This window comes from Melospiza melodia, chromosome 7 (assembly GCF_035770615.1).
Source record: "Melospiza melodia melodia isolate bMelMel2 chromosome 7, bMelMel2.pri, whole genome shotgun sequence".
Taxonomy (NCBI): Eukaryota; Metazoa; Chordata; class Aves; order Passeriformes; family Passerellidae; genus Melospiza; species Melospiza melodia.
This window is the reverse complement of record NC_086200.1, coordinates 17,751,834-17,760,144: the sequence shown is the minus strand read 5'-3', so window position 1 is coordinate 17,760,144 and position 8,311 is coordinate 17,751,834.

Here is an 8,311-nt window from a genome sequence, read left to right as displayed (position 1 = left end):
TTCTCTTAGAATCTGAAGATGTTTGCCTGTGCTGCAAGGGTCAGTCACACAGAGGCAGGTCAAAGCAGTTTTTCCTTAGACTGTCATACATCGTCCTGCTCACATTTTCACACAATGGCAAATTCAGTGTCATGGCCAGTGGGAAAAGCCACAGCCACAAAGCGACCAAATGCTTCACAAACAGATTTCAGAAGACAGTGTAAAACATTCCAGAAGTGTTCCCTGTGGAGACATTGTCCTAGAATAGCTATCACCAGCAGTTTCACTTTGCATAGGCTCACAGCTTTGTGTTTGTGTTGCTTGCTACATTTTAAAGCCTCATGAGTCAAAAGCTAAATTTTGCTACCAGAAGCAGCATAGGCTTAGAGTGCATGGCAGTCTCTACAGCTTCAGTCTCATCCTAGGCTCCTGAAGCCCAGAGCTGCAAGTAGTGATGGCTGGGACTTGTCAGCCATCTTGATAGAACCTATTGTTCACTGCTCTGTAAAGGGGCAGGAAGGAGTAGCGGTTGTTGAAGCAATTGTAACTTAGCAAAATGCTCACCTTCTTTGTAGGGGAATCCTCAGCAGGGTCATTCTCTTTGGTTAGGAGGAAATTTGCCATCTCCATCTGCATGGTGCTGCGTTTGGGAATGTAGCGATCCCCCCCAGCCTTTGTGGGGTAGCTTTGAATTTTGGATCCAGATTTACCTGCATTCACATATGAAAATATTGTCTTACAGCTATTTAACAGCCTGTATTGGAGCTTTCACGGGAGCAAACCCAACACTCTTCCACCTCACACCCACCAGACAAGTAGGACTCTGAGGTCTCATGCCACAGTCACAACTAACTTATATTTTCCTCCCTGCCACCAAGTTGGTTAGGGACAGTGTGGTGCAACTCCTTGGGTCTAGTGCAACAATTCCAGAGTTCAGAGATAAGGGGAAGATACAAAAACGCTCACAGGATGTAAAGCTGTCAGCTGACAGTCCTGCCCACTCTCGTCCTAGCCTCACGCTGCGGGCCGGGCAGCACCTCCAGCAGGCAGGGCAGGACGGTCTCCTCCGGCGGCTGCTTGTCGAAGGCATGGCCTGGGGCGACATGGAGTGGACGGGGTAGGGGCTGCCCTTCGAGCTGCCTCCGGGAGCAGCTGAGTCGCCCTGCCCACCCACTCGGCTGGCCGTGCTTGCTGCTTTCCTGGAGGAAACTGCCCAGAGCATGGTGCAGCTCTGGAACGGGCGGCCAGAGTTTCTGCTTCATGTTGCTGGGTACGCAGGAAGGGGCATCGAATTTACCCTCAGACTTGAGGTGCCCTAATGCCCCATGCAAGGTGCCCAGGCTTGGTGCTGGACCCCCCCGCCTGCCCCCGGCACTGCCCTTACCTGTAGAGGGAGGGGAAGGTGCAGCACAGCCCTAGGAGCGCTGCTGAGAGGAGCAGCGGCACCACCGTAACACTGGGGATGAGCCAGCCTGCATCGGAGGAGGAATGCCGGAACTGTAGCCTTTCCCAGAGCCACCATCTCTGAGCCCCTCGCAGCCCCCTGCCCCGTGCCCCCCTCCCCATTTCCAGCACTGTCCGCCTCTTGCCGTCAGCCGTGAGGCTCCTGCGGCCGCAGCCTCCAGCCCTGCCCCTTACCCGCATCGGCCACGGCATCATCCACAACGGGTTTGGGCCCGGCGCTCCAGCTGCCCCGGTATCACGGCCCGCTGGGCTGGGCCCGCACCTGCGCGGGGTAGCGGGAGCCTGGCCGCAGGTCCAGGACCTCTTTCCTCGCTGCTCGCGGAACCTGCAGGACCTGCGGGGCAGAGCCGAGCTGGAGGCATGGCTGCTGTGGGCTGGCACCAAGGGGCGGGTCCCGCTTGGCCCGACCCCGCGCCTGCCGTGTGTCAGCAGCGGAGGGGGGCAGCGCTGCTCGGGGTTCCCTGGGCAGGCCTTGCCTTCCAGTCATGGCTGTTCTCCATGGCGTAGCCGAGCTGGTAGTCCAGCTGCTCTGCAGGCAGCTCCAGGGGCGGCAGCCACTGCAGGCTCAGCCGGCCCTGCGACACTGTTGCCTGTACAAGCTGTGGGGCATCTGTGAGCACTGCTGGTGTTGGGGATAGGCATTCGTCGCTCCTGTGAAACAGGACATGGGACACTGTGTCCCCTGTGAGCCAGGCAGGGGCTGCAATGGCACTGGGACTCACCAGCCTGGTGCAGCCAAAAGGGCTCCTTGAAGCAGCTGAGTGTGGGCAGCATGTGGGTCCTGGTGACATTCACCAGGACAGAGATGGCACTGCCAGCCTTGGGCTGGAAGGTGCAGGCATAGGTGCCCTGTGCCCCCCTGCTTACCTCCTCGCACTGTTGCCATGCATCTTCCTTGTGGGAGGAGTGGGGAGCCAGTCAGTCTCACCAAAGCTTACCCACAGCCAGCATTCCTCCTGCTCTTCCCCAGGAAAGCTACTGCTGCATGTAGTTGGAGGTGCAATGTGGTGAGGGGTTATGAGATAGGTGGTGGAAGGGCAGGACAGAGCAGGGCATGGGCAAGGGGCCCAGTGTGGGATATTGGGACACAGCAGGACCAGTGGTCTCTGGGATGTGCCTGCATGGGTGCCACCTGCCTGCCATGCCCCTTACCTTGTGCCAGCCCCGCTCGGAGGTGGCCGGTAGAGGAGCTGGTGGGAGCTGTGGGGCTCTGCAGGGTCCCAGCTCCACTCGCAGCACACGTGCCGCCGGTAAGGGGTTCTGCAGCACAGCCCGATGTCTCCTGGGCAGGGAGAGCCAGGACAGGGAGGGGGCTGCTTCCCCTTGGCCCCCCAAAACTTGGGAGTCACACCTTGCTACAACAGGACCCCCACCCCTGCAGCCCCAGGCGTGGGTGCCTCCCTGCTGTTGCTGCCAGCACCCTGCAGAGGGGATGGCTGCTCACCAGAGGAGTGGGGGGTCTCTGCAGCCAGAGCCTGTGCCCAGGGCCCCCAGACGCCGTCCATGGAGGTACTGTCAGGCTTGCTGCGCACCTGGATGTGGTGCCTCACCCCTGGCTCCAGGCCCCGGAGCACCACCCAAGTGTTGGCCTGGACCAGCCTCTGCAGGAGAGGGGCCAAGCTGAGGAGCAACTGCAGGCTCCAAACGCCCCTGCCCATCCCTGACACCTCTATGTACCTGTCCCAGTGCTGCTCATTTCAGAGGGTGCTGCCTTGGTGGAGAGAAAAATCAATCTTCTGCCTTTCAGGGAGCTGAACGAGAAGGGACTCTTCACCATCCAACCCCTGGCTGGGTCCCATTCAGAGGTCCTGCTTTGTAGACTTGGTGAGGTTTGCTTGGCAGTTACCAGCGAGGTGAGAACATTGTTCTGAATTGTCCCCTATACTTCATACACGGCGTGTAGAGTAGGTATGTGCTTGTTCATCTCCATGTGTGCTCAGAGTCTGCCTTCATTTCTGGTTTTAGACCTGAAATTTCTAATTTCTGTCAGCTGTCTGTAGGAACTGTGGGCACATGCAGCTGTATTTACTGGCAGGTCGGGTATGTGACACTCATCTTTGAGTGAAAATGCAGAAACTGAGACGCTAATGATGTTATTTCCCAGAGTCCCAGTCTCTGCCCAAGCTGTAATTCAACACTGCAAATTATTCTGTAGACCTGAGCCTGTGTTTTCTGTTTCCTGGCTGAGTGCTTCAACTGCTGGTGTTGCTTTTTGGAACAGGAGCACCTGACTCTTTTATCTTCATGATGTGTGCCTTGATGATTTGAAAGCAGCCCTTGCTTTAATTTTCTAGTAAAAGGGCCTAAAATGAAAGCTGTGGACATTTTAGAAGTGTTAAGTAGAACACTGAATGAAATTTTTATTTTAGGCCCACAGTGAGCAGGTCTGAGGCCAGAAATTGGTGCCAGAGTAAGTGCCTTTCTGTGCTTGTGCTCTCCAGCTCTTTGTTGCCTTCTGGATCAAGGCAGGCGACCTGGTTCTGAGGTACAGCACGACGGCCCACTCTCCAGGGCCGTTCGGGCCAGTGACACATGCAGACACCCATATGGTGGACGGTCAAAAGGCGTTTATTACTTCTTCTCATGGGGTCTTATAGTCTTAGGTGTCTCTACGTCAAAAGGGGGTTTGTCCTTCTTATCTATGGTTAGTAGGGAATGGAAAAGTACTGGGTAAGGAATGGAAAGTTACTGGCATTACTGTTAGTGGGGCAACATTCCTACTGTTAGTGGGGCCACATTCCTAGGGTAATCTCTTATCTTAGAGGAACAAAGGGTCCTGGCTTTCCGTGACGTCGCGAGATCTTCTGCAGCGCCTTCTCCCTAACTACCACATCTCCCCCCCCCTTTTCACAAATGAATGAGGTAGTCATATACATAGGTACTGAAATGAGTTATAAGGTTGTAACTTGACAAGGGAAAGGGGTTTTGGGAAACCTGAGTAAGCTTTTGCAAGTTCGGAAAATCTTGTGACTGGCATTGTTCCCTGGTTGAATTCACAGCAACTGTCGTCGGCCTATAAAGAGGATGTTGGTCTGTTCCAGGCGGCTCTGAACGAACGAGACCAGCTTGTTCAGCAGGCATGGTCCGAAGGTAACTGTTAGAAACAGCATCGCCAATGGACCTATCAGGGCAGAAATCAGAGTGGTTAGCCAAGGTGATTGATTGAACCAGGACTCGTACCAGCCCTGTTGAGCTTCCCTGTCTTTCTGTCTCTGAGCCAGTCGGTTCCGGAGTTCTGCCATGGAGTCTCTCACGACTCCCGTGTGGTCTGCATAGAAACAACACTCCTCCTTCAAGGCGGCACACAGGCCCCCTTGCTGCATGAACAGGAGGTCCAGGCCTCGCCTGTTCTGCAAGACCACTTCTGAGAGTGAGGAGACTGACTTCTCTAGAAAGGAGATGGATTTCTCGATCCTTTGCAGGTCCTCGTCAATCGTTGCCTGCAGTTGGGACAGTCCTTGGTGCTGGGTCGCTAGGGCTGAGACACCCGTGGCCGTTCCGGCTGCTCCCAGGCTGAGCAGCATTGCGATAATTATACCTGTCATTATTTCTCTTTTGTGGATCCGGCTGGGTCCCTCAAGAAGATGGTACATTTCTTCGTCTGAGTGGTACAGGACCCTAGGAACAATCAGAACTTGGACACAGAAGTCGTTAGAGTCATTGAATTTGGGAAGGAACACACAAGGACTCACTCCGGATCGCTGGAAAACCCACATCCCCGATGTGGATGGGACTGCCCACTTATTGTTTTTCCTGTTAGGCTTGACAATTTTGGTGCAGACGTTGCCTTTCCGCCTAGCTAGGGTTGCATTGCCAAAGCATCTGCCTCGGCCTGTGACTTGACTCAGGGTGATTCCTTTGCGAGGGGTGTCCCATCTGCACTGGTGAGGGTCGTCGGCTGAGGAATAACTGAAGGGAGTGTTTAGAGTGACTCCTTCGTAAAAGGGGGGTTTGACATCGTAACAAAGCCAGCAGGATTCAGTTAGGTTAGGGTTGGATTCGTTCAGGGATACAAAGGTAGCTTCTAACATACGAAGGATTGGGTCTGAGTCTGACTCGGTTAAGCGGCTCATCTGAAAGGTTTCCGCTTGACCGGTTGGGACATTGCTGACCCCTGTGGGTAAGGTTTTGGGGTAGGTTACGTTTCTCCCTTTCGGCACGCTTTTAATCGCTTTGTTGGGTCCAACTGCTCGGGGTGCTGACGGCTGGAGCCTGATAATTTGCACGTTCACCCTCTCTTTTGACCCTTGAAGGACTACTGTCCATGTTTTGCCTGTGGCCCAGCTAGGGTGATCTGGCTGCAAGACCGTCATGTTGTAATCAGTGCATGCCCGAAATCTAGGGATTTTATGTTGGTTTCGATGGAAGTTTCCGTGAGAGAAGAAGGGTGTTTTGCAGCTGATGGGTGCCCAGGTGATCTGTAAGAGTTTGTCTGGCTCTTGTGGATCCCACCCAGGCCCCGACGGTCTGGCATCTGTAACTATGGTTTCGCAGCCCCAGTGCCCACAATATCCCCACCCTGGGTGATTGCAGTAGCTTTTCCCAGGGTTTGAAGCTGGGCACCAGTAGGATAGGTACGAGTGTGTGACGTGTGGGGAATAAGGGTTTACCCTTGGCTGTCCCGGAAACAGGTCGGTGATGCGGAACACGAAGGATGGGGTGTTTGGTGTGGTGATTTCTCTGAGTACTTTGCCCCTACTAGGGTGTCGCATGACCCACCTGAAGGGCCGATGGGGGTAGTGGTCTGGGCTGGCTTGCCCTCTGGCGGCAAGCCCCAACAGCAAAATCACGCAGAAACACCCCTCGTGCTTGGGTCTTACCCGTGCGGGTCTCTCGGGTGCTACCTGACGGCTTGGTGGTCTGTCACTTTTGTCTGGAACCAGGATGTACGCGTCACGAGGACGTCCCACGAGCAGGTCCTGTAAACAAAGACTCGCAATTCTCGTCAGTCTCATTCTGCTCGCTATGAAGGTCCGGTTTAATCGACTTAAGTGGACACCACCTGATTTTGCCATCCTTTTTGACAGCTGCGTACCCTCGCCCCGTGAGCATCAGCCTCCAACCCTGTTCCCACTCACCTAGCTCGTTTCTAATTACCACCTGTGGGCCCTCTTCTAGCGTTCGAGTGGCCTAGTGTTTTTGGACGGGACTGTTTGTTTCACCTCCCCTAGGGAATTGATTCAGTGCCAGCAAAGCGGTTGCCAGCATACGTGCCTGATCTCCTGTGGGAATGGAATTGGCAAAGCCCTCTGCTTTTGCCAACACTTCTATCTTGGTTTTCAGGGTCTGGTTTGCTCTCTCAACTATGGCCTGCCCGGTACTGTTGTATGGGATGCCTTGCACTAACGTGATGCCCCATTTCGAGACGAATTCCTGTACTTGTTTGGAGGTTAAATTGGAGCCATTGTCTGTTTTGATCTGCTTGGGGATACCAAGCCAAGCCACGGCTGTCAGCCAGTGTTGAATTGTGGTTTTGGAGTTAGTTTTGGGGTGCCGTGTGGCTATGATCGTGCCGCTATAAGTGTCCACTGTCACTGCAAGCCATGCTCGGGGCTTCAGCAGTTCGCACCAGGTGAAGTCCGACTGCCAGATTTCTGAGGGCTTGAGACCTCTTGGGTTGACCCCGTAGGTCCAAAGGGATGACTTCTGGCAATAAGGGCAGGTGGCTACCACATGTTTCGTGTCCGCCGTCGAGATTTCGCATTTCTTCGCCAGTGCTTTGACTCCGATGTGGAGCGACTCGTGCAGTTGACGAGCTCTTTGCAAGGTCCAAACGCCTTTTGCTGCAGCGTCCGCTTTGTCGTTGCCGATCTGAAAGTAACCTTTGACTGGGTCATGGCTGTTGATGTGGATGACTGACACGGTGCCCTGTCGCGAGGAGAGTGCTTCTTCCAGCACTAGGGCTGCTGCTGATGTTGACACACCTGGTCCTGCCATGGCTAGGCAGAGCCTTGCCACGAATATAGAGTCCGTTACGATGTTGAGGTGTTCATCTTGGAAGAGTCCGCACGCCAAAACCACTGCTGCTGCCTCCAGCTGTTGCACTGACAATGTGGGGTCACATGCTTTGACACAATGCCATTGTTCTCCTGCCTGCCACACTGCTGCTGCAGTTGAAGTCGTGGAGGAAGCGTCTGTGAAGACCGTTGGTCCTGGCTGTGGTCTGTCCTTGACCTTCGGTGGCATGTCCATGTCGACTACGGTCAGCAGCTTAGTCCAGGGTGGCTTGGAGGAGTAGGAGATTTCTCCTCCGAAGCCGGAGAGAGCAAGGGCCAGGTACTCCGATATTGTGGCTGACTCCGAGGTCGGCTGCTTGCGAAACGGAAGGTGGATGCTTGTCGGCTCTGTCCCTAGGTGTTTCAAGGCGAGTCTCCTGCCTTTCATGATGAGGCTGGCGATGCATTCGATTCCTGGAGAAAATGCATGAGCAGGTCTTCCGAGGACCACCCATTGAATCGGTCGGGCCTTTTCAGCGAGTCCTTGAGCTAGTGCTCCCACTCCCCCCTTCGGTGTAAAGTGGACGTACAGGTCCAGTGGCATGGCTGGGTTCCACCTGGCAAGCGTGCCAGTGGACATCTGGTTTTCGATGAAGTTGAGGGAGCTCGCTGCTTGTGGCGTCAGCTCCTTGGGTTCCCAGGGGTTCTTTCCTTTCAGGAGGTCGTACAGAGGGTCCATGACCTCAGGAGGAATCAGGATGATGTTGCGAAGTCACTGCAGCGATCCCACCAGGCGTTGCACGTCATGGAGCGTCTCGACGTCTCAGTTGACCTTCATCTCGGGGGGTGTCACGTAGGAGCTTGTAATTTCTACTCCCAGGAAGGTCACGCAGGGTCCTCTCTTGGTCTTTGCGCTCGCGATCTTGAAGCCG